Source organism: Oncorhynchus kisutch, linkage group LG29, assembly GCF_002021735.2.
Source record: "Oncorhynchus kisutch isolate 150728-3 linkage group LG29, Okis_V2, whole genome shotgun sequence".
Taxonomy (NCBI): Eukaryota; Metazoa; Chordata; class Actinopteri; order Salmoniformes; family Salmonidae; genus Oncorhynchus; species Oncorhynchus kisutch.
Window position 1 is genome coordinate 26,978,506 of NC_034202.2, and position 26,119 is coordinate 27,004,624.

The 26,119-nt window shown below is 45.1% G+C and overlaps 2 pseudogenes; both read right to left on the minus strand.

Annotated features, from left to right (window-relative positions):
* Positions 1 to 1,365: 1,365 nt before the first annotated feature.
* LOC109873855 (platelet-derived growth factor receptor beta-like) lies at positions 1,366 to 19,390 on the minus strand (annotated as a pseudogene).
* A 2,667-nt stretch (positions 19,391 to 22,057) lies between these two features.
* On the minus strand, positions 22,058 to 25,196 carry LOC116358253 (platelet-derived growth factor receptor beta-like; annotated as a pseudogene).
* Positions 25,197 to 26,119: the final 923 nt, after the last annotated feature.

Below are 26,119 nucleotides of genomic sequence, written 5' to 3' on the forward strand. Positions count from 1 at the left end.
TCCCTGACCAACAAATAGCATGAGAACCTTTGGATTGGGTAGACCTGCTTCTAGTTTTGTTGCACCTTACTTGTGGAATGATCTAGAATACACTTTAGAATGGGAGGAACTGGTGCCTCTAGGTTGTTAGGGGACCTTTTCACTGAAGAATGTGTCTGTTTATGATTGTGTTTGCTTAACGTGTATTGTTGTGTATAATAACGTCTATTTTAATGTGTATATGAATGTGACGTTTAAGGTGCATATTGTATTTTGATGTGTATTGTTGTGTATAATAACGTCTATTTTAATTTTTTATTTCACCTTTAATGTGTATATGAATGTGATGTTTAAGGTGCATATAGTATTTTGATGTGTATTGTTGTGCTAAACAAGGCTCATCTGTTAAATAGACCTTGGTCTCAGCATAGACTCCCTGTCAAAATAAATGCTAAATAAAAATGTAGTGCTTAATGTTTTTAATCAATAATTCAAAACTTAATTTAGTTTTAAATTGGTAAGGCATTTGATAAGAATGAGAGGGGCAAATATAAGAGTTACATTACTGCAAACTTACAGAAAATGTGAACAGGAAATGTGAATTATTAGCAACAGGAAATGTGAATTATTATGTGGATTATAATTAATGGACATTTTTGTAAGGGTTGATGCATTTTTTTGTATGGGAAAATCAAGTCTGAAATTTGAAGTGGAAATAAAAAAAACTCAGATAAACCTCAAATACACTACAAGTTCTCCTGCAACAGGATGATCAAAATAAGATCCTACATCTGTACATTATATATAAATTATGTATTCTCTCTTCAAATATACTTTACTTTACAATTTGACAACTTCAATTAGATAACAATTGCATATAATAATGACAATTTCCATTGACATTTTATTTTACTAGGCAAGTCAGTTAAGAACAAATTCTTATTTACAATTACGGCCTAGGAACAGTGTGTTAACTGCCTGTTCAGGGGCAGAACGACAGATTTGTACCTTGTCAGCTCGGGGGTTTGAACTTGCAACTTTCCGGTTACTAGTCCAACGCTCTAACCACTAGGCTACCCTGTTTTTGTAAATCATAAAATGAAAATGGAAAAAGTACCTTTTTAAATTTTTTAAAATGTATTTTACCCTTATCTTACCAGGTAAATTGACTGAGAACACATTCTCATTTACAGCAATGACCTGGGGAATAGTTACTGGGGAAAGCAGGTATATATCCCTAATATACAAAAATAATGACGAGAAAAAATAATAACCAGATAATGTTTCCTAAAAGGGCCTGCAACATTCGTGTTTAACTAACACACATTGTCATGTGCAACATTGTTCTGTATAATAGACTCCTCTAACATCAGCTCCCTAATGAGGCTACAGGAAACTCTCCTCCACTTCAGGGATGCATGGAGACTGGGGGAGACAATCTTCTTGTGTGAGGGCAGATACAGTTGAAGTCAGAAGTTTACATACACCTTCGCCAAATACATTTAAACTCAGTTTTTCACAATTCCTGACATTTAATCCAAGTAACAATTCCCTGTCTTAGGTCAGTTAGGATGCCCACTTTATTTTAAGAATGTGAAATGTCAGAATAATAGAAGAGAGAATGATTTATTTCAGCTTTTATTTCTTTCATCACATTCCCAGACTCCAACCTAAGTGTATGTAAACTTCCGACTTCAACTATACCTCTTCCTCTGTGCTGCCTACTGGCTCTTTTAGAAAGGTTTCTGGCTCAACTAGGGAGGCTGTATCAGTATTATAATGGTCAGTCATGCTATTAATGGAAGGTAGAAAAAAATAGGGGTTTTACTTTATTACGGCTTTATTACTCTCAGAGGAAAATCAATAAACTGTGTTATCGTAAGCCTGAGTGTCACTGACCAATTATTGATAACAATAAGCAAGACACAAAAACCCAACATCCAAAAAGCTTTGAAGGAAAGCTGCCATGACATGAGGCAGTGCAGAATTGGGCAATCGTCAAATGCTGCCCCTGACTCACACAGTCACACTTCCTGTGGCAAACTGGCAGCCACAGGGTTTACTGATTAGACACACACTCTGTGGAGAGAACGTCCTATGTTACCTTGATGTACTCTGTGTGGCGGTGTTCAGCACCTCACCACCTCCTGCTTCTGCCTCTATGACTGCATGGATATCTGGGATGTTGATGCTGTTTTCAGTCTGGGAGGGGCCAGCCTCCTCCCAGGTCTCTCCTGTCTTCTGCCCTCCTAGATCCCCCGAGGAGACTGGTTCCCTGCTGGTCTAGGTTTGGTTTTGACTACAGCGTGGTCTCTCTTCAGGAAAGCTCTTATTCACCTGGGTGTATTTCTTGGACGGGTTTGGAAATGATATGTATCTACTAATTGTAGATATACATGAGAAATCAACATATTAAATCGCCATAGTGTTGAGGATGATCTATCATGGTTGTCTTTACCTTTGTGTAAGTCTTAGTCAGCAGGTTTCCCATCGAATGAGCTAGAGAGGAGAACTGTGGCCTCTTCTCCAATTTCTCATCAACACTTACACATGACATCATAGCTCATAGCACACATCATCAAGAGTTAATGTCACCTTGTCCTATGTTTTACTTACAACCACAAACATTCCTACAGACAAAGAGAGACGGATGAGGCCTCAGATCTTGTCTGTAGCATGAGTGGGTTTGGGCATCCTATAGCCTCTCTTCAATGCAGTGTAGAACTGTTTATTCACGGGAATGTCAGGATAGTTCCTCCTGAAGTTAGGCAAAAACAGAGCACATACCTAATATCAAGACATAAATGATCTCTAGTTGCAATAACTTAAAATACATCCGTAATATGCAGAGAATATTCTATTTACCTAGGATAAAGAGGGTCGCCCCCAGGTGATCAGGGTAGGTAACAACACATCCACCACGCTGATCTTCAACACAGGGGCCCCTCAGGGGTGCCTGCTCAGTCCCCTCCTGTACTCCCTGTTCACTCATGACTGCACGCCAGGCACAACTCCAACACCATCATTAAGTTTGCCAATGACACAACAGTGGTAGGCCTGTCAACGACAACGGCAAGACAGCCTGTAGGGAGGAGGTCCGAGACCTGGCCGTGTGGTGCCAGGACAACAACCTCTCCCTCAATGTGATCAAGACAAAGGAGATGATTGTGGACTACAGGAAAAAGAGGACAGAGCACGCCCCCATTCTCATCGACGGGGCTGTAGTGGAGCAGGTTGAGAGCTTCAAGTTCTTTGGTGTCCACATCACCAACAAACTAACATGGTCCGAGCATACCAAGACAGTCGTGAAGAGGGCACATCAAAACCTATTCCCCCTCAGGAGACTGCAAGGATTTGGCATGGGTCCTCAGATCCTCAAAAGGTTCTACAGCTGCACCATCGAGAGCATCCTGAATGGTTGCATCACTGCCTGGTATGGCAACTGCTCGGGCCTCCGACCGCAAGGCACTACAGAGAGTAGTGCATACGACCCAGTACATCACTGGGGCAAAGCTTCCTGCCATCTAGGACCTCTATACCAGGCAGGGTCAGAGGAAGGCCCTAAAAATGGTCAAAGACTCCAGCCACCCTAGTCATAGACTGTTCTCTCTGCTACCGCATGGGAAGCGGTACCAGAGTGCCAAGTCTAGGTCCAAGAGGCTTCTAAACAGTTTCTACCCCCAAGCTATAAGACTCCTGAAGATCTAATCAAATGGCTCCCCAGACTATTTGCATTCCCCCCTCCTTCACACATCTGCTACTCTGTTGTTGTCATCCATGCATAGTCACTTTAATAACTCTACCTATATGTACATATTACCTCAATTACCTCGACTAACCGGTGCCCCCACACATTGAGTCTGTACCGGTACCCCCTGTATATAGTCTTGCTATTGTTATTTTACTGCTGTTCTTTAATTACTTGTTACTTTTATTTCTTATTTGTATTTTGTTTCATATTTTTTTAACTGCATTGTTGGTTAGGGGTTTGCAAGTAAGCATTTCACTGTAAGGTCTAAACCTGTTGTACTTGGCGCATGTGACTAATAACATTTGATTTGATTTGATCTCGCAAAGCAGAATGCCAAAAGACCAAACATCACTCAAGGTTCTGTAGAGTGTCACGCCCTGGCCTTAGTATTTTGTGTTTTCTTTATTATTGTGGTTAGGCCAGGGTGTGACATGGGTGATTATGTGTTTGTCTTGTCTAGGGGTTTTGTAGATTAATGGGGTTGTGTTTAGTATAGTATTCTAGGTAAGTCTATGGTTGCCTAGAGTGGTTCTCAATCAAGAGGCAGGTGTTTATCGTTGTCTCTGATTGGGAACCATATTTAGGCAGCCATATTCTTTGAGTATTTCGTGGGTGATTGTTCCTGTCTCTGTGTTAGTTTGCACCAGATAGCCTCAGTCACTTTGGATTTTCTTTTTTCATTGTTTTGGAAGAGAAGAGAACGAGCGCCATTCTCCTTGCGGAGATGGTGCTAAATACATCAACACGGTCGGTCCCTGGGATTGGGCTGGCCAACACGATTCGTTTTGCTTGGAAGGAAAAGGAGTTGGAGCCTTTAGGACGGGAAACTTTTGGAAGGATAATATTGATGGGGATTCTAAAGCTGACTGTGAAGGACGTGTTTTGTTTCCAAGGCAACTCGTTGGAGGGAGCATACGATGTGGCACTATATACAGAGGAGAAACACGATGATATCCTGAGAAGGGCAAGAGCAGTGGGAGGCGAGAGGCCGATGAGCCACTATGAAATAACAAGCCTGGCGAAGAATAACTTTAGGGTTGTAACTGTCAACATTTACAACCCATACGTTAAGGATGAAGAGGTGAGGGCCTTTCTGGGGAGATACATGGATAACGTCTCCTCAGCAAGGCACCTCAAAGACTCCCTTGGGTTTTGGAATGGGAGGAGAGGCTTCCAGGCCCTCCTCAGAGAGGACCCAAAGGGACATGGTGGCTACCTCCATCCTCCTGCTATGTTCTCCCTAGGGGCTGACAGGGGGACGTTGTTTTATACACGTCAGCCCCCATTTTGCAGGCGCTGTATGGCCTACGGCCACATATTCGCCTCGTGCAGCACAAGAAAATGCAGATTTTGTGGATCTGAGGAACACGAGGCGAAGGATTGTGACAAGCCTAAGGCGTGCCACGGGTGTGGCTCGTCAGCACACCTGTGGCGGGGGTGCCCGGCTCGTCAGAGGTCATATGCGTCTGCGGCTGGGTGGGGAGCAGGAGCGGGGGATGGGGGAAGAAGAGGGGGGGAAGGAAGCAAGCCTCATGACCAGAGTACAGGTCCAGAGGGGAAGGCCGCAAGGAAGGAGGAGGAGCAAGAAGCGGCGGATGGAAGAGAGAAGGAAACGGAAGGCACGGGAGTAGGAGAACCAGGAAAAGCGGCGGAAGAAGGCAACCGAGTGGAGGAGCATGAGAGAGAAGAAAGCGAGGGAGGAGTGTTGGAGAAGGAGACGGTGGAAGAGCAAGTGGACTGGGGGGAAAGTGCCCTGGTGGAAGAGATGAGGGGTATGGTGGAGGAGCTGGTGGGGGGGGAGGGTGGTATCTCTCCACTACCGCCATCACCAAAGAAGAGAATGAAGAGGAGGGTGCGATTGGCCGACAGTGAGAGGGAGGGGATGGCCAAGAGAGTGATGGGGGTGGGAGAAACCTCTGGGTTGCTGCTGGTTTCCCCAGGCCCTCAACTTCTGTTGGGTGGGGACACACCTAACAAGACTCAGGACTGGGTACAGGAGGAGGTGGGGAGTTTTTTGTTTGGGGACTCAGCCTCCCCGATTTTTTTCCAATCCAGCTGCAGCACTGGGGAGGGGGAGGATTGTGGGGGTAGACCCAGGGTGCAGGGCACCCCGGAGCCAAACACTATTCCTGCATCCTGGGTTGGTGAGATGGAGGAAGTGGGGGGGATGTCGGGAGTACGGATGGTGTTTTCACCGGTAGATATGGAGCAGGGGAGCATCGGGTGAGTCTCCTGGTTTTGTTTTTTTCTGTCTGGGTTTAGAATTTGAGTGTATTACATGATTTTATTTGATTCTTTCATGGGGTCTAATTTTACTTTTGTTACTTTAAATGTAAGGGGTTTAAGGGATTTTGTTAAGAGGAGGGCGGTTTTTAGTTATTTGGAGGGTGTGGGGTTTGATTTTTGTTTTTTACAGGAGGTTCACCTGAGGGATGGAGGGGATGTTAGTAGGTTTAAGAGGGAGTGGGACAAGGGGGAGTCGGTTTGGGGTATTGGGGGGGTGCACTCATCGGGGGTAGGGATTTTGTGTGGGCACAGGGAGGTAAAAGTGGAGGATTCTTTTGTGGTAATGCAGGGGAGGGTTATAGGGGTGGATGTCACGATAAGGGATTGTAAATTTAGATTAGTGGTGGTGTATGGGCCACAGGTGGTGGCAGACAGGAGGGAGATGGTGGACTGTCTGACGCCCCTGTGTGTCACAAATAGGAAATTAGTGATAGGGGGGGATTTTAATACAGATTTAGGAATAGGGGGGGATAGCAGTGCAGGCGCCATTACCAGGCTAATGGCTTGCCATGGTCTGGTTGATGGTGGTCTGCACACTACTCCGAAAATGGCCGGTCCTACATGGCGCAACTCCAGGGGGGTTGAGCGGAGGCTCGACTATATTTTTGTACCCAGGTCTTTGGGTAAGTTGTCTGGGCGGCTGTTGCCTGTTTTCTTTTCGGATCACGACGGGGTGCTCCTGCAGGTGGGGTCTCCAGTCTGCCTCTTTGGTAGGGGGTACTGGAAGTTAGATCGGGATGTGCTGGAGGAGCAGGCTTTTGTTGACAGGTTTTATGATTTCTTTTGGAGGCTTGAAGGCCTCCGGTCCATGTGCGAGGGGGTGTTAGAGTGGTGGGAATTAGTTAAGGTGAGGATTAGGGCTTTTATAATAGGGTATTGCAAGAGGAAAAAAAGGGAGGAGAGGAGGGAGGTGGATCGTATCCAAAGGTTAATTGAACTCGAGTATGAGGCAGGCAACCTCGGCGGGTCGTTTGACTGGGAGAGATCCGCTACCCTAAAGGCGCAGCTCAGGGAGTTGCAGGAGCGGAAGGCTCGAGCTTTCCTGGAGCGTGCGCATAGTGGCTTTCTAGAACACAATGAGACTTGTTCCGCTATGTTCTTTAAGTCGGTTAGGGCCAGACAGAGTAGGAAGGTAATGCATGGCATTAGGGAAGAAAATGGTAGTATAGTTAGAGAACCAGAGGATATGGTCAGGGTGACAACTGATCATTTCCAAGGTTTATTTAAGGAAAGGGAAATAGATGTAGAGCAGGGAAATGTGTTTTTAGAACACTTGTCCAGGCGGTTGCCGGAGGACATTAGAGAAGTGATGGAGGCCCAGATTTCACTAGAAGAGGTTGAGAGCGCTCTTAGGAGGATGGGAAAAGGGAAGGTGCCTGGGATGGATGGGCTGCCGGCTGAGTTTTATCTCAAGTTTTGGGGTATACTTGGACCAGTGGTCCTCGAAGTCTTGAAGGCCATCCTTGAGACGGGGGTCCCGGGGGGATCAATGGCTGTTGGTGTGCTGTCACTTTTATATAAGAAGGGGGAAGTAACAGACCTTGGCAACTGGCGGCCATTGACCATGCTGTGCGTAGATTACAAGCTACTTGCAAAGGTTTTAGCAGACCGGTTGCGCACAGCCCTTCCCTACGTCGTTCATGAGGATCAGACGTGCGGGGTAGAGGGCCGCTCTATTAGATGGAACCTACAGTTAATCAGGGACTCCATCGCTTGGGTTGAAGATAGAGGACTGCCTTTAATGGTAGCAGCGCTAGATCAGGCGAAAGCCTTTGATCGCGTGAATAGATCCTTTTTATTCAGAGTGTTAGGTCGATTAGGATTTGGGGAGAAGTTCATAGGATGGATTCGTACATTATATGTCGGAGCGGGGTGCCGAGTTAGTGTAAATAGTCACTTGGGTGACGTTTTTGACCTCTCGTCTGGGGTCAGGCAGGGGTGCCCACTCTCGGCTCTCCTCTTCGTTCTGTACATGGAGCCTCTGGGGGCTGCCATTAGGGCAGACACAGGGGTGGAAGGCTTGTTGATCCCTGGAAGTGGTGGGCTGCGTGTTAAGATGACGCAGTACGCCGACGACACTTCCTTGCTGCTGTGCAAGGACTCGTGCCTGACAAGGTCCCTTGCCATCTTTGGGGATTTCACCCGAGCGTCGGGAGCGGTTCTGAACCATGCAAAGTCTTCCGTCAAGTTTTTCGGTAGATGGCGCGGTAGAACGGATGTGCCCGGGGGGTTATCTCTCTGTGAGGGGGCCCTGAGGATTCTCGGGGTCCATTTTGAGACCTCCGGCTCAGCGTCGCTGAACTGGAACATGCGTATCGCAGTGGTACAGAGGAAGCTAGCAATGTGGAAGGCTAGGTATTTGTCTTTTATGGGCAAAGTCCTGGTCCTAAAGGTGGATGTGTTGCCGTCTCTTTTGTATTTGGCGTACATCTACCCATTGCCGGCTTGTCTGAGGAGGCCTCTAGTGAGGCTTGTGTTTCAGTTCATGTGGAGTGGCAGGTGCGAGTGGGTCGCCAGGGCGCGCATGATCTGTCCCATCGGGGAGGGAGGTAGGGGGGTACCACATTTCCCCCTCAAGCTGGACACAATTTTTGTTTCTTTCTTGTTAACGGAGCTTGCTCATCCAGTGATACACCCATCCGGTTACCTCCTGCGGGTGTTCTTCTCATATCAGGCGAGAAGCATAATGGTGTGGTCTAACACGGGTCCTCGGGCAGAACAGCTGCCGTGGCACTTTGGTCATGCGGCCAAGTGGCTGCGTGCGCACCCTGAGGTTGAAGTTGCCCGAGTAGGTTTAGATCACAGGCACCTGTACGAGGAGGCCAGAAAGGCAGGGAGTCCGGTGCCTGTAGTGGGCATCTCGGAAGTGGTCTGGGAGGGAGTGCAGACGCGGGGTCTGGACAACAGGCTCAAGGACCTGAATTGGTTGAGCCTCCATAGGTGCTTGCCGGTACGTTCCATCATGTACCGGTATAGTTTGGTGCAATCCCCCACCTGTCCAAGATCCTCTTGTGGCAGGGAGGAGACTGTGCGCCATGTCTTTTGGGACTGTGCCTTTGCCGGAGTAGTATGGTCTAGGGCACGGGTGTTGTTAGGTTTGGTAAGGGGGGATTTTGTATTGACGTGGGCCAGGTTAGAGAGAGGTGTAGGGAGAGCGAGAGGGACGGATAGGGACAGGTTTCTGCTCTGGCTTCTCATGAGTCTCTTTAAACGGGGGCTGTGGGAAGCCAGGCAGAACATGGTGAAGACAGGGAGAGATTGGGGGGTGGAAGGGATAGTGAGGAGGGTGGAAGGAGATTTGAGGGGGAGGATGAAGAGGGAGGAGAGGAAGTGGGGGCAGCATGCTGCTCGGGAGAGGTGGAAGGGGGGTTTAGGGCTGGGTGTCATTTAGATTTGTAAGGGGATAGATTAGGGATGGGGAGATAGGGAAAGGTATTTTGTAGGGTGACGGGAGGGAAGATGCTCCCCTGAGGTTTTGTTTGGGGTTTATGTTTAGTTAAATTAGTTAAATTAAAATACCATTATTTGAGTATGTATGAAAATTATGAGTTGTAAAGAATGAATGGTATTGAAGATAATAAATTATTTTTTATAAAAGATAGGACAGTTTCGGATTTGCCACGTTTTTGTATTTGTGTAGTGTTCACGTTTTCGTATTTGTGTAGTGTTCACGTTTTCGTATTTGTGTAGTGTTCACGTTTTCGTATTTGTGTAGTGTTCACGTTTTCGTATTTGTGTAGTGTTCACGTTTTCGTCTTTCATTAAAACATGTTGAGCACGAAAAAAAAAAAAAAAAAAATAGGGCTGTTTCGGTTTTTCACGGTTCTTGTTTTGTAAATTGTTCATATTTTTCGTCTTTCATTAAAGATGTATAAAGATAACCACGCTGCATTTTGGTCCTCCTCTCTTTCACCAGAAGAAAACTGTAACATAGAGGTTCTGGAAGATACTCTCTGGAGCCATCCACTTCAGTGGCAGGAATGTGTACAATATCAGAGACATACATTAATATATGCCATTTAGCAGATGCTTTTATCCAAAGCGATGTACAGTCATGCGTGCTGTTAGGTAATCCACTGAGCTGCAGCAGACATTAGGTAACCTATTGAGCTACAGAGAACATTAGGTAACCCATTGAGCTACAGAGAACATTAGGTAACCCATTGAGCTACAGAGGACATTAGGTAACCTATTGAGCTACAGAGAACATTAGGTAACCCATTGAGCTAGAGGACATTAGGTACCCCATTGAGCTACAGAGGACATTAGGTAACCTATTGAGCTACAGAGGAGATTAGGTAACCTATTGAGCTAGAGGACATTAGGTAACCTATTGAGCTACAAGAGGACATTAGGTAACCTATTGAGCTACAGAGAACATTAGGTAACCTATTGAGCTACAGAGAACATTAGGTAACCTATTGAGCTACAGAGAACATTAGGTAACCTATTGAGCTACAGAGAACATTAGGTAACCCATTGAGCTAGAGGACATTAGGTACCCCATTGAGCTACAGAGGACATTAGGTACCCCATTGAGCTAGAGGACATTAGGTACCCCATTGAGCTAGAGGACATTAGGTAACCTATTGAGCTAGAGGACATTAGGTACCCCATTGAGCTACAGAGGACATTAGGTACCCCATTGAGCTACAGAGGACATTAGGTAACCCATTGAGCTAGAGGACATTAGGTAACCCATTAAGCTACAGAGGACATTAGGTAACCCATTGAGCTACAGAGGACATTAGGTAACCTATTGAGCTACAGTGGACATTAGGTAACCTATTGAGCTACAGAGAACATTAGGTAACCTATTGAGCTACAGAGAACATTAGGTAACCTATTGAGCTACAGAGAACATTAGGTAACCCATTGAGCTAGAGGACATTAGGTACCCCATTGAGCTACAGAGGACATTAGGTACCCCATTGAGCTAGAGGACATTAGGTACCCCATTGAGCTAGAGGACATTAGGTAACCTATTGAGCTAGAGGACATTAGGTACCCCATTGAGCTACAGAGGACATTAGGTACCCCATTGAGCTACAGAGGACATTAGGTAACCCATTGAGCTAGAGGACATTAGGTAACCCATTAAGCTACAGAGGACATTAGGTAACCCATTGAGCTACAGAGGACATTAGGTAACCTATTGAGCTACAGAGGACATTAGGTAACCTATTGAGCTACAGAGAACATTAGGTAACCCATTGAGCTAGAGGACATTAGGTAACCTATTGAGCTACAGAGGACATTAGGTAACCCATTGAGCTAGAGGACATTAGATACCCCATTGAGCTAGAGGACATTAGGTACCCTATTGAGCTACAGACGACATTAGGTAACCCATTGAGCTACAGAGGAAATTGGGTAACATATTGAGCTAAAGAGGACATTAGGTAACCTATTGAGCTATAGAGGAAATTGGGTAACATATTGAGCTAAAGAGGACATTAGGTAACCCAATTTAGGTCAAGACAGGTGTAATATAGAATTACAGATGTAGTTGTGGCAAATGACCTTCTGTTTGTGGTACAGTGACGCAAATTGACATTGTTTTGGTAGTCTGACCAAAGTCTTGTACCATCTATACCATAAAGACTCTGGGAAAGCTGTTTCACATCCTCTCCTGATCTACCGCAACAAAAAAAAGCCAAGAAAAAAACCTCTGTTGAAAAGAGTCCACAGCCCAGATTTCCCATAACTCAAACATATTCTGGCAACAACAACTTCAATCCAGTGGGAAGTTTTAGTGTTTAAAAACCCTCAGAACATTTTCGATGTCAGCTTTTTTACCTAAAACATATTTTACATTCAGGATGTACAGAACCAACAAGACAACAAAAAAAATAGTTTGCGCAAAGTATGTGACACTTCTGGAAGTTCCTTATAAAAACAGTGTTTCAGTTTCAATCACTTTCACCTCAGAACATAATGGCTGTTTGATGGTTTCTTCCCCTCCATTACTTAGTACAGACTGGGGGGGGGGGGGGGGGGGGACAACAACATAATATATACAGTACAAGTCAAACGTTTGGACAGACATACTCATTCAAGGGTTTTTCTTAATTTTTACAAAGTGCCAAGGATGTGCAAAGCTGTCATCAAGGCAAAGGGTGGTTACCTTGAATAATATCAAATATATTTTGATTTGTTTAACACTTTTTTGGTTACTCCATGATTCCATATGTGTTATTTCATAGTTTTGATGTCTTCGCTATTATTCTACAATGTAGAAAATTGTAATGAATAAAGAAAAACTCTGTAATGAGTGGGTGTGTCCAAACTTTTGACTGGTACTGTATTTTTTTTATCCAGTCGGATAAACACTCCAAACAGTCAATCCGACCCCTCGGAGGCATCCGCATGGTCCTAAAGCACACCGTTTCCTGGTTTTGTATCACATTCCCCAGTTAAAGTTGTGCCCCTGCTACACACACTATACTTCTTTAAATGGCCTGTACACAAATACACTGCAATAAAAGCTAAACAAATGAAGTCAACCTACCTTGTAGGCTACGGTAGCTGGTCTGGCGGGAATTCGGCAGCCTCCGACACACGTCTACACTGTTGGCATAGGTTCAAATCCAGCCTACTTGTCACGCCCTGACCGTATAGAGCGTTTTATGTCTCTATTTTGGTTTGGTCAGGGTGTGATTTGGGTGGGCAGTCTATGTTCTATGTTCTATGATTTTCTATTTCCAGGTGGTTGGCCGGGTGTGGTTCTCAATCAGAGGCAGCTGTCTATCGTTGTCTCTGATTGAGAACCATACTTGAGTACCCTTTTCCCCCACCTGTTTTGTGGGAAGTTAACTGTGTAGTTGTTCAGGGCACATAGCCCAAAGCTTCACGGTTTGTTTTTTTGTTCTTCGTTTTGTCGGCGTCATTTTTAAATAAAGTTCAAATGTACGCTTACCATGCTGCACCTTGGTCCAGTCCTTCAGCCAGCCGTGACACTACTGCCCTTTGACACAACCTCTTTCCTCACTCTCATCCTCTCGATCTCAGTTCAATAAAGTAAAATACCTTATATATATCTTAAAGAACTCATTCTGCGTTTGGCTATGTAGTTGGAGTTGTTCATGACATCATGGGCCAAGCCAAAGTCACAGATCTTAACCAGCTTTTCCTCGCGAGAGCGTGAGGACAGGGACAACAGTTCAGACAAGCTGTTATTGAAGTGTCTTGTGGGTTCACTAAGATTATTTCCACGCGGCCTCAGTAATGAATGAATGTTTGATGTGACATGGCATGAAATGTGATTGCATGATCCGGTATTAATAATATCGGATTGTGAATCAATCTGTTAAAGCGGATATAAGCCAGCTATAATGAGTCATATGTTCTTGGATGACAGGAAGTCCATCCCCTTAGCCACCTGGTAACTGAACCTCACCTAGATCAGTGTATCTCAGAATAGGGGAGTCACTGATAACGCCATGTCTGCTCTCTCTTGGCCTGAGCAACATAACAGAGAACAAACGATAGTCACAAACTCTGAGACAAGCTGATGGTTTTGATCAAAGTACTGTTTAAAAGTCAATGTCTGGTTACACAAGAGGTTGAAACATTAACAATCCTTTTATGGAAGCTGCCTGCATGTCAAACATCAAGGTGGAGTGAGAGGCTTCCCTATTTTGGTCTCTTCAGCAGCATTTCAACATCAGAGACAATGTCTACCCACCATCTGTCTGACAGGGAAGTTTAAATGTTTCCAACACGATATCAGGCTGAGGGTTAGTCTATTTCCACTATATCAGGCTGAAGGTTAGTATGGATCACACTATAACAGGGTGAGGGTTCGTCTGTTTCCATTATAACAGGGTGAGGGTTCGTCTTTTTCCATTATAACAGGGTGAGGGTTCGTCTGTTTCCATTATAACAGGGTGAGGGTTAGTCTGTTTCCATTATAACAGGCTGGGGGCTAGTCTGTTTCCATTATATCAGGCTGAAGGTTAGTATGGATCACACTATAACAGGCTGGGGGTTAGTCTGTTTCCATTATAACAGGCTGGGGACTAGTCTGTTTCCATTATAACAGGCTGAAGGTTAGTATGGATCACACTATAACAGGCAGAGGGTTAGTCTGTTTCCATTATAACAGGGTGAGGGTTAGTCTGTTTTCATTATAACAGGGTGAGGGTTAGTCTGTTTCCACTATATCAGGCTGAAGGTTAGTATGGATCACACTATAACAGGCTGGGGGTTAGTCTGTTTCCATTATAACAGGCTGAGGGTTAGTCTGTTTCCATTATAACAGGCTGAGGGTTAGTCTGTTTCCATTATAACAGGGTGAGGGTTAGTCTGTTTCCATTATAACAGGGTGAGGGTTCATCTGTTTCCATTATATCAGGCTGAGGGTTAGTCTGTTTCCATTATAACAGGGTGAGGGTTAGTCTGTTTCCATTATAACAGGCAGAGGGTTAGTCTGTTTCCATTATATCAGGCTGAGGGTTAGTCTGTTTCCATTATATCAGGCTGAGGGTTAGTCTGTTTCCATTATATCAGGCTGAGGGTTAGTCTGTTTCCATTATAACAGGGTGAGGGTTAGTCTGTTTCCATTATATTAAGTTGAGGGTTAGTGTGGTTTCCACTATAAAAGGCTGAGGGTTAGTTTGGTTCACTCTATATCAGGCTGAGGGTAAGTGTGAGGACTGTTGGTAACATGGAAAAATGCAGAGTCAGGCGCAGGACACAGTTCTGAGTAATCATCCAACATTTTTTCCAAAATAAGTGAGATTCCAACAGGGAACAAATTCAATAATCCCAAGCATGAACAACGAGAACCCACATGACAAACAATAACGCACAAAACAGAGAGGGAAATCAGAGGGTTAAATAAGGAACATAATTAATGGAATAGAAACCAGGTGTGTATGATCAAGAAGGAGAGGGACCAACTTCGGTCGAAGTCGTGACAGCCTTGACGCGCGGCTCCAGCAGCGCGCCGACACCGGCCTCGGGGACGACCCGGAGGACGAGGCGCAGTAATAATGGATCCAGGATTTCCTCCACCGGCACCCAGCATCTCTCCTCTGGACCGTACCCCTCCCACTCCACGAGCTACTGAAGGCTTCTCGCCCGACCTCTGAGTCCATGATGGCTCGCACAGTATACGCCAGGGCCCCCTCGATGTCCAGAGGGGGCGGAGGAACCTCCCGCACCTCAGACTGCTGGAGTGGACCAGCCACCACCGGCCTGAGGAGAGACACATGGAACGAGGCGTCTGCAGGTCAACAGTCGACCAAGCACCTTGCGCACCAGAGACACATGCTCGGCGCGTGTAGCAGAGTATATTAGAATGTCATCTATATACCCCACTACACCCTGCCCGTGCAGGTCCCTGAAAATCTTGTCTACAAAGCATTGGAAAACTGATGGAGCATTCATCAAACCGTACGGCATTACTATATATTCATAGTGCCCAGATGTAGTGCTAAATGCAGTCTTCCACTCATCCCCTCCCTTGATACGCACCAGGTTGTAAGCGCTCCTGATGTCCAATTTTGTGAAGAAGCGCACCCCGTGCAATGACTCTGTCATACTGGCTATGAAAGGTAGTGAGTAACTGTATTTTATCGTGATCTGATTCAAACCTCGATAGTCAATACACGGGTGCAAACCTCCATCCTTCACAAAAAATAAACTCGAGGAGACCGGTGAAATGGAAGGCCGAATGTATCCCTGTCCCAGAGATTCGGTGACATATGTTTCCATAGCACCGTCTCCTCCTGTGACAGAGGTTACATGTGACTCCTGGGAAGTAAAGCATCTACCAGAAGATTTATCACACAATCCCCCGGTCGATGGGGTGGTAATTGAGTCGCCCTCTTTTTACAGAAGGCGAGTGGCAAATCGGCATATTCGGGGGGAATGTGCATGGTGGATACCTGGATTGGACTCTCCACCATAGTGGCACCTAAGGAAACACCTACACACCTCCCTGAGCACTGACGAGACCATGCCTTGAGAGCCCTCTGTTGCCACGAAATAATAGGATCATGAGAGGCCAACCAGGGAAGGCCCAACACAACAGGAAACGCAGGAGAGTCGATCAGAAAGAGACTAATTCTCTCCTCATGATTCTCCTGCGTTATCATACGGAGTGGAGCTGTGACCTCCCTGATTAGCCCTGACCCCAACGGACGACTATCTAAGGCATGTACAGGGAAGGGGACATCAACAGGAACAATAGGAATCCCTAAACTAAGTGCAAATGTACGGTCAATAAAGTTCCCAGCTGCACCTGAATCTACTATCACCTTATGCTGGGAATGCTGGGAAAACTCAGGAAAGGCTACCCACAACCACATGTGTGCAACGGGGAGCTCTGGGTGAGGTGTGTGCCTACTCACCTGAGATGATCCACCAGTGCTCTGCCTGCCACCTCGATTACCTGGGAAACCTCCCCAGCACCGACCAGCAGTGTGTCCTCTGCGGCCACAGTTGGTGCAGGGAAAGGTCCCCCCTCCGGTCCCCCTCATAGCATCACCTCCCATCTCCATAGGGGTAGGATCAGAGGTGCTGGGGGATGGAACTGACGGACCCCAATCTGGAAGTCCGCGGGATGCCAACAGGTTATCCAGCCGGATGGATAGGTCCACCAGCTGGTCCAGATTAAGGGCGGTGTCCCTGCAGGCTAACTCCCTACAAACGTCCTCGCGTAAACTACACCTGTAGCGGTTGATCAGGGCCCGCTCATTCCATCCTGCGCTGCCGGCCAGAGTTCTAAAATCCAGAGCGATCTCGAGCGCTCTTCATCCCCTGTCTTAAATGGAACAAACGTTCCCCCGCTGCTCTCCCCTCAGGTGGATGATCGAAAACTGCCCGGAAGCGGCGGGTGAAATCTTTGTAATTGTCCAACTTTGGGCCTTCTTCACCCCAGATGGCGTTGGCCCAGACCAATGCTTTTCCAGTCAGACAAGAGATGAGGGCGCTCACTCTCTCGCTTCCTGAGGGAGCTGGCTGAACAGCTGCCAGGTAGAGCTCCAGCTGGAGTAGGAACCCATGGCACCCGGCAGCCATGCCATCATATGCTCCCGGGAGCGAGAGTTGAATCCCACTGGATTCTGATGAAGGAAGAGTGGATCTCTGGATCGGTTGTTGTGGGAGCTGGGAAGGTGCTGATGGGTGAACCGGAAAACCACCTCTCTCCAATTGGTCCATGGTTTGCAGCACGCAATCTGTGGCTATACCGAGACTCTGTAACATGGTCGCGTGCTGCTGAACAGGCTCCTCATCTCTTCCACCATTGGGAGAGGAGGGCTGGCTGTACCTGCTAACTCCATTTGTTGGTGCGTTATTCTGTGAGGACGTTGGTAACATGGAAAAATGCAGAGTCAGGCGCAGGACACAGTTCTGAGTAATCATCCAAAATGTACTCCAAAATAAGTACGATTGCAACAAGGAACAAATACAATAATCCCAAGCACGAACAACGAGAACCCGCATGACAAACAATAACGCACAAACAGAGAGGGAAATCAGAGGGTTAAATAAGGAACATAATTAATGGAATAGAAACCAGGTGTGTATGATCAAGACAAAACAAAACAAAAATGAAACATAGATCGGTGGTGTCTAGAAAGTCGACCGCTGAACACTGCCAGAAGAAGGAGAGGGACCAACTTCGGCAGAAGTCGTGACAGTAAGTATTGTTTCCACTATAACAGGCTGAGGGTTAGTCTGGTTTGCACTATATCAGGCTGCGGGTTAGTTTGGCTCACTCTATATCAGGCTACGGGTTGGTATGGTTTCCACTATATCAGGCTGAGGGTTAGTATTTTGCCCAATATATCAGGCTGAGGGTTAGTATGGTTTCCACTATATCAGGCTGAGGGTTAGTATGGTTTCCACTATAACAGGCTGAGGGTTAGTATGGTTTCCACTATAACAGGCTGAGGGTTAGTATGGTTTCCACTATAACAGGCTGAGGGTTAGTATGGTTCACACTATAAAAGGCTGAGGGTTTTGCATTGTTTCCACTATATCAGGCTGAGGGTTAGCATGGTTTCCACTATATCAGGCTGAGGGTTAGTATCGCCCACACTATAACAGGCTGAGGGTTAGTATGTTTCCCAATGTATCAGGCTGAGGGTTAGCATGGTTTCCACTATAAAAGGCTGAGGGTAGGTATTGTTTCCACTATCTCTACCTTGTCCTTGGTTGCTGTGCTGATGGTAGGTTGTCTCATAGGCCGACAGCTCAATGCCTGCATACTTGACGTTATTGCTCAGCTCTTGCACGGGGACATAATTTAAAGAATCATCCTTAGTCATGTCCATGTAACCCCCATTGCTCTCTCTGACAAACACGAAGGGGCACAACAGTAAGTGCCAGTATGTCTTTGATTGTGAAGTGCTGCACATATCAGCATCCCTGCATTTAAAAAATCTGTGTAGTACTGCAAGAAGGTGTGCCTTTTGCGGTGGAGGTAGTCAACCAAGTCGCCGTAGCGACAGTACTCAGTTATTAGGTATATAGGACAGTTGTTAATACACGCACTTTGACTGACGTGGTAATTATGTCAAGGCCTAGATTCAAACCTGAACTGTGGAAGATCTGCATTCCGGTGCGATTGATTGAAATTTAAATAACATTTCCATTTGTGCTGACAAATGCAGCGTTTATCATGAATACGGTCTCCAACAACACAAAAACATTGCCTGTAAAAGGTGCACAGACGAATAAAGGTAATTGGATGGAATCTAACCCGAAGTCGTTAAAGTAGTGGTATGCTTCCCAGTTCCCACCTCATTTGGTACAGGTCCCAAGTAGGTTGACAATGTTTACATGGGGCCCAAGGGGACTCATTATTTTCAGCTCAGATATCAGAGGCTGAGTCTCACTTCTTCTTGCTGTGGTTGTCCGTCAAATGCAATAGGAGAACACACAGCATTGCAATATTATTCCGTGGTAGAGAAAGAGGACATAGGTCTGTGGTTTGCGTGTAAATTTTAGGATTTCGTTTGTTTTGAAGTTGTTGGTGACGCATAAAGCACTTACACTTGAGCATCTTCACAGCCACTTTGATGGTGGACTGGGTGTGACCAAATCCGTATGCTGTGGCCTCCATGACCCTCCTGAACGTGTGACCTAGTGTGACAGAAAATGAGGTGCACTGTTAGCTTAGCCAACGCCAAATCTATCAATAAAGTATGATTTATACAATATATAGGCTACGCTATTCACATAATTATGCTAAAACATATTCACTGACTTACTGAGTTGTAATATTCCCTCACTCAGGACCATGCTGTCTCGGGGCACCTCCCACTCACAGTCATAGGGCAGGTGCATAGGGTCGATGTAGGTGCACTCATGGCTGTCTAAGCTTACTGACTCCATCACCTTCCATCAAATCTCATAGCGTGGCTTCTGAAGGCAGAGAACAAAAGCCTGTCAGAGTTTTATAAATTATATATGTATATATGATATACTTAACTGGGAGATATGTCTTGGACAATTAAAGAGTGCTGTTGATTCCACGTAAATACATAGAATCAGATTGATTCAACGTACCTAGAATAACTAGGCCATCCTACACCCACACAAATGTTTGTTATGACATCAAGGCAGTTCAGTTCCACATGAAGGCTCTTTAGACCTGCTAGCCAGGCTCCAGTCCGTTATCGTCATCATCCCTAATGTTACAGTCTCATCTTCAACAGTAGCATCACTATCAACACAAATGTGATGGGAAGTGTCTTTGGATCCTTGAAAAGCACTATATACGGTAGGGCCCATATGTTAGTATTAGGAGATGGAGATAGGTTTCTGTGTGCGTGTCACCTTTCTCCAGAGGGCAATGAGGAAGATGACAGTGATGACTACGAGGACTAACACTACAGCCAGCACAGCCACCTGGGAGAACAGAGCTGCAGACACACACACAGAGATAGGAGCTCATACAACAGGTGGTCCTCTGTAGCTCAGTTGGTAGAACATGGCTCTTGCAATACCAGGGTAGTGGGTTTTGATTCTCAGCACCACCGATACGGAAAATATGTATTTGGATAAAAGCATCTGCTAAATGGCATGTTATGTACTCTTTTAGTCACAGGGTATTTTCATCAGTTAATCCAAAATTATTTTACATCAGTTGTTGATAGTTACTGTAAATACTTATTTTCATTGTGTCATAGTCCTTGACTTCAATCCATGCCGAGTCAATGCTTACAGTTGGAGATTAGTTTGATGTCCCAGGCCCTGTGACCTCTGTCGTTGTCGGGCTTCACAGCGTACTGACATAACACTGTTCATGGCCTGAAAGGTCAACAGGCTGCGGACCTGGTAGACTGCTGAGGTCTCAATGTGTCTCACGCTCATCTGGATGCTGCCGTTGTCTGGGTCAGCCAGAAGAGTGCTTCCATGCTGTGGTCTTACGACTGCATCTGGGTGATGAGGTCATAATTGTGGATTCTCTTGGTGATGATAGAAAATATCAGAGTTGGGGTCAATTCCATTTAAATTCCAGTCAATTCAGAAAGCAGACGAATTCCAATTCCCCTTCCAAGTTTTCTTCATTGAAAATCATTGAAGAGAATTGGAATTCTACTTCTTGAATCAACTGGAACTGAAATGTAATTGACCCCAACCCTGGAAAATATTCTTGTTCAGTTTATGAGACTTTCTATCTCAGTGAAATATTGGGTGACTGAAAAAACAACTATAGACTATTGAGTGTCTAAAATAAGCAACAGGTCTAACAATTATGACTAATATTTACGAATGTGGCCCTAGCGCTGCACTACCCTCTACAGTTTGAGAGGAGAAAGTCGCAACACAACTGAAGAGGCTGAATATGCTTCATTGTGTTGGTCAGTATTTATTTCCAGGGTTTTTCCCTCTTACTTTCCATTGGTTTCACAGCTGTACCAGTGAACAGTGGGTGTGGGGGCCCCATCTGTGACACAGAGCACACCGTGGCCCTGGTCCATGTGCTGGTTAGACAGATCTACTATCTTCGGGGGAGCTGCAGGGAGAGGAAATATCCCATGAGAATGTGAAAAGTAAGTATGGAAACATTGGTAGGCCATTGTTTTATGACTAGAAATAAACTATTCACCATCCTTTATATTCCAATGTGATAACTCAATAAAGGAAAATGTATGACTGAATAGTGACCCCGTCTGTAATGTAGACACGTCTAATGCTCCAGAGCGGATAATTATATCTCAGCTGTGTATTTATGTATCTTACCAATGACCTGCAGGTCAAAGGTGATCTCTTTGACGTCATCTCCATTGGCCACCTGGACGGTGTAGACACCCATCTGTCCATCCTGACCCTTACCAAGATAAGAGTACTGAGGTAACTGGAAGTCAAAGGTCAAAAGGAAAATAACACAATCAATATCAATACAACTTTATTGTCCATGTTAGTGAACAACAGAAATGTGTCTGCTTCTAGGTATTTATCATGGGGCTTATGTATTGATTGTCATCATAATCAAATTCTGTTGGGATGTCAATGACATGTATGATGGGTACCTGGTCTTAGACATGTGTTTGGTGTCAAGGATACCATATCCCCAGCGAGGGTGGTGTTGTCTCTGGTCCATAACACCTGAGGTTTGGGATACGCACTGTGAGCTCAATGCTCTCGTTCCTTCGTCGCTGAAACATTGGTGGGGACGGAAGGGTCCAAATTCACTAAGCATTGTTCTGTAACATGGCATTGGAATAGAAGAATACTGCCTTATAGGTGAAAGGCAAGAACCTCAATCAGTTAGTGACTTTCCAAAGCGGAAGCACACAAAGCCCATTTAGCCCCCATTTAGCCCCCATTGCAATGTGCTTAGTATTTCCACTTTTTCAGTTGATGAATTAAAAAGTGTTACTAGGCCAATGTGAGTTTGGAAAAGCTTTGAGGGCGTTTGCTCGCCCAGAACAGTGACAGTGAGATTAACCATGGCTGACTGTCCTGACAAAGTGTCCTGCCCCCAGCAGGTGTACTGGCCCGAGTCCTCCAAAGTAGCTCTGGAGATGTTCAAGAAGGAGCGGATTCTGAGCTCCCGGTTCCCTGGTAGAAAGTCTGTCAATGCCTCAATTATCTTCAGATGGAAACACAATATAACAGAAGTAACAACAGCTTTTAACAACAGCATAATTGTCCAAAAAAAGGAGTTGATTATGCTTAGTAATATGTGTCACATATGATCAGGGGCACAACTTTGGTTTAAAATTTGTTTGTTTGTGGGGGGGTCCACAGTGAAAGTTGCGCCTCTGCATATAATCCTTCACCCATTAGTTCACTCATCTCTTTACGAGGAAACTCCCATGTGAGGTAAACTATATCTGCTTTTCTACAGTACAATTAACCATCAAGGCCTTGCCTTGTTTCAGCACCATCTTTAAGAGAGTCATAAAGGTGTTCATGGACTTCTGGACTGTTAAGAATAAAATGCAAAGACAGAGGACATCATACTATACATCATACTACGTTGGGATGGCCCACCGTTCATGCGGGCTGTTCTTCAAAAGCATTTTACAGCTAGCTTTTTAAAGACCATTTTAAGACATCTGTTGAGACACTCTTCCTTTTGGTTGAAGTTTCACTTTGTGGGTTGTGTTGACACAGAGCCTTACCCACAATGCTGTAGACATAATACACCTGGGACGCCTTCTCCTCTCCGTTCATGGCACCTCGGCAGATGTAGGAGCTGTCTTTCAGGATGTCGGTGATCCCTTTACTGAGATGATATGTTCCTTCCACATGGGCCCGGCTGCCCAGCTCATACAGGGTCACGTTAACGCCGGGGTCAAACACCACGCAGGGAATGGTACCTTCCTCTCCCTCCTTCATCATTACTCCTGGCCCCAGGGGAACAAACCATTCGTCCGGGTCTGAGGGGGAGGACAGAGATCAGGTACATGTCCACCACATGTTAGACTTTGAAGAAGGGAAGTTAATTCTGAAACCAGCACTGATTTGTATTAACTTTGAAATGTCACAGTTTCTTCCTCCATAGTCCTCCTATAATAGAAGAGATGGATGGCCTAGGATGGCCTAGGATGGCCCATGGTGGCCTATGGTGGCCTATGGTGGCCTATGGTGGCCTATGGTGGCCTAGTATGGCCTAGGATGGTCTAGGATGGTCTAGGATGGCCTAGTATGGTCTAGTATGGTCTAGTATGGTCTAGGATGGTCTAGGATGGCCTAGTATGGTCTAGTATGGTCTATGATGGCCTAGGATGGTCTAGCAGTCTAAGCCGCTGCCTCTGGATCACATCTAATAGATACTGCTATTTCAGAACACTGACTCCTCTCTATCTCTGTGCCATCCAATAACAAAATGTACAAATACATGAGTGGAACTGCCCCACTCCTTTAAAAAAATACAAATAAAATATAAGGTTCATACAGGGTGTTATGTCTTACTCAGTACAAAGACTGCTATGTCCTTGGTCTCCTCTGTCGAGGGCTTCTCACAGACATTGTTCCCAGAGTGTCTCCAGGTGACGTTTGAGTTTGAGTTTGAGTTTATTTTTATTTTTACAGGGACAGTGCACATTAATCAACGTTTCAGTAAAAGTGCCGGTTTTAGCCAGCCGGCTAATTTTCAACCGCAGTCCCTGGGCAGGTTATTAAAAACAATTACAATATAGACAATAGCAACATAGAACAAGCAAGACATAGCAACATAGGACAAGCAAGACATAGCAACATAGGACAAGCAAGACGTAGCATACAGACAGAGCAACATAAAACAAAAAGCAGCAAGACAAGATTCATAAAAGCAACAAAGTATTTCCACACCTCACAAGCTACAGACAACGGACAACATGGAGAGCGGCAACACACAGCTAGGGACCATGTTCACAAATCTGATTGACCTTTAGCCATGTCTTCAAGCATTTTGTGAAAGTGTGATATGTGGTGCAGTTATGTGTGTCTGATGGCAGTGTATTCCAGACATGGGAAGCTCTCACAGAGAATGCAGATATACTAAAGGTGCTTTTCCTTAGGGGAACTATACAGTCACCTCTCATGGCAGACCTTGTGGATCTGCTGCCATATGTCTGGGTTTTCTGTTTAACAAAAATATTGAGTGGAGGGGGAGCCAGGCCATTGAGGATCTTGAATACAAGACATGCGTCGGTGTATTGCACAAGATTTTCCCAACTCAAGAGCTCATGCTTTCTAAGGATGTGACAATGATGATGGCTATTGGGCTTCCTATCAAGCACTTTGAGAGCCTGTTTGTAGACAGACTGAATAGGTTTTAATTTTGTACAGCAAGCTTGGGCCCAACTAGTCAAGCAGTATGTTAAGTGGGGGAGTATCATAGATTTGAAGTACAGTTTTGCTACCTCTGTAGTCAAACAATTTCGTATAAATCGAAATTAGCTAGGTTGAATTTGGTTATTTGAATTACCTTTTTCACATGCTTTTTAAAAGAGAGGTTGGAATCAAGTATGATGCCAAGGTACTTAAAATCGGATACCACCTGGAGCTTCTCCCCTGACACATAGACATCTGGCTCAGTAGCATCTGTTGCCCTCTTTGTGAAGAACATGCAAACAGTTTTTTTCACATTGAGATGCAAACACGAGTCACTGAGCCACTTTGTAACCTGGACCATTACAGTAGTGAGTTCTTGTGCAGCTTGTTGTTTGCTCTTTGCATGCACATATATCACTGTATCATCTGCATACATTTGAACTTCAGACCCAGTACAGACAGAAGGCAGATCATTAATGTACAGGCTGAACAGGAGGGGCCCCAGTATTGACCCTTGGGGCACGCCCACATCATAGCTACGAGTGGGCGACAGCTCATTGCTCACTCTGACACACTGAGTTCTGCCTTCAAGGTATGATTTCATCCATCTCAAGGCATCAGGGGAAAAGTTGAACTTGGACAATTATGTGATGAGAATCTCATGGTTAGCAGTATCAAAAGCCTTCCTTAGGTCCAGAAACACAGCCCCAACAGCACCCCCTTTGTCCATCTTGGACTTCACATTTTCCAGAAAAAAGCAGTTGGCCGTTTCTGTGGAGTGTTTCGCTCTGAAGCCAAATTGGATGGAGTGTAATGTGAAGGGGCTGTTGTTGAGGTGGGAAATCAGTTGTTCTGCTACACACTTTTCAACAACCTTTGACACCACAGGTAGTATACTAATGGGCCTGTAGTTACTCAAGTCAGCAGGGTCACCTGATTTAAAGATGGCCATTATTATGGCCGACTTCCATACCCTTGGAAACACACCGAGACCAATAGATGTGTTGGTGACCTTAGTAATGGGGCCAATGAGTGACTCTTTGTAGTTTTTAAGAAAGGTAGAGTCCATCCCAAACACATCTTTGGCTTTAGAGCTCTTTAGTGAGCTAATCACCTTGTTCACCTTTGACTCAGAAACCTCCCTTATGATGAAGACAGGTTGAGTGTCATTCACTAGCACTGAGCCCAAGAAACAAGTGGAGGGGTTCTGTGTCAGTACCCTGACAGAGTCAATAAAGTAGGAATTGAAGGCTATTGCTATTTCGACTGCATCCTGTGTTAGATTGTTATTCACCATGATTTCTAGTCTTTTTGCAGTGTTACTATGGTCTTTCCCTGTTAACTTTTTTAGATTCTCCCATATCAATTTAGAATTTCCCTTTGCTTCACCAATTATGTTAATAAAAAAGTTTGCCTTGGCCTGTCTGATTTCTTTCATCACCTTATTTCTCAACATGGTAAACCTACGTCTGTCATGCTCTAATTTAGATTTTAGGGCTATTTTTAGAGCATAATCTCGTTCTTTCATCAATTTCCAGATTTCTCCATTTAGCCAAGGAAGAGTGCTCTTTTGGCCAGGTTTGGATTTGATTTTCTTTAGGAAGCCATTTATTGTAGTCTGGATTGTGGATAGAAAAACCTGACTATCAGCTTCCACGTCTGTATAGGACAAGAGATCATTCCAGTTTATTCCCTTAATTGCTTTTTCAAAATTATTTAATTCACACTTAGGTATTCTGAGTTGATCCGGCTTTCTAACAGTAGAGAGGTTAAACCTGCTCTTAGACAGCTTTCTGGCTGTAAGTGTCAGATTATGATCAGACAGCCCAGTAACCATATTGAATGATTTAGTCACTCTCTCTGGTTTATTACTGA